General features: G+C 33.7%; 1 protein-coding gene across 6 annotated transcripts in view; it reads left to right on the plus strand.

Annotated features, from left to right (window-relative positions):
* Window positions 1-952, plus strand: part of LOC106877928 (kelch-like protein 9) — a 381,832-nt gene that overhangs the window by 141,689 nt on the left and 239,191 nt on the right. Inside the window, exon 2 of one of the 6 annotated variants that reach the window (XM_052967156.1) lies at window positions 374-574. The exons of 4 other annotated variants lie outside the window; for them this stretch is intronic. The gene's annotated coding sequence lies outside the window, so the exon portion shown is untranslated. Of the gene's footprint in view, window positions 1-373; window positions 575-952 lie in introns of those variants that run through there. One more of the 6 variants, XM_052967159.1, reaches the window with a different exon arrangement.

Raw genomic sequence — 952 nt, forward strand, 5'->3', positions numbered from 1 at the left:
ATATATATTTGATAAATAAATTCAAAAAGGGATAAAACTCTTTTACAGGAATTTTATCAAGAAGCCAGTGTGTAAAAAAATTTGTAAGGGAAATTTCTATTCCCAAGAATATAATTATTCGTATATATTTATATAAAGGGCATTATTACAGAAAAATAACAGAAGTCCACTGTGTGGCGTTGTTATTTTTCTGTAATAATCCCCTTTATATAAATATATATATATATATGTGTATGTGTGTATGTATATGTATGTGTGTGCATATGTGTGTATGAATGTATATATGTGTGTATGTATATGTGTGTGTATTTATGTATGTGTGTATATATATGTATATATATATATGTATGTATGTATGCCCTTTCTATTATAGGCACAAGTCTGAAACTTTGGGGCTGAGGTTTAGTTGATTACATTGACCCCAGTGCACAACTGGAACTTACTTCATCAACCTCAAAAAGACGAAAGGCAAAGTTAACCTCAGTGGAATTTGAACTGAGGTCATACAAATGGACAAAATACCATTAAGCATTTCATCCGGTGTGTTGACAGTTCTGCCAGTTCATTGCCTTATGTATGTATGCATGTCAACATTATTTTAGTGTCCTCTTTTTCATGCATGCATGGTTTGGACAGAATTTTTTAAAGATGACCTTTCTGTCACCATCGTTCGCCTGTTTCTGAGTAAGGAAACCAGACATGTTTTCACTTGTTTACAACTATCGCATAATGTCAAAGCAAGGAGACAGTAACAACACAAATACTCGTCACTGCACATATATTTTTTCTCTCTTTGTTTCCCTCCTTGTTTCTTTCTGTGTTCCTTTCTGTTGAAGAGCGTAGGCTCGAAACGTTAAAGACTTTCTCTATTCCCGAGCGTTATACTAATACATCCATTTGTTGTCTACACCACCTGTCTTCGTCCGTTGTTTTTTCGTGAATTCTCCCATAT

This window comes from Octopus bimaculoides, chromosome 4 (assembly GCF_001194135.2).
Source record: "Octopus bimaculoides isolate UCB-OBI-ISO-001 chromosome 4, ASM119413v2, whole genome shotgun sequence".
NCBI lineage: Eukaryota > Metazoa > Mollusca > Cephalopoda > Octopoda > Octopodidae > Octopus > Octopus bimaculoides.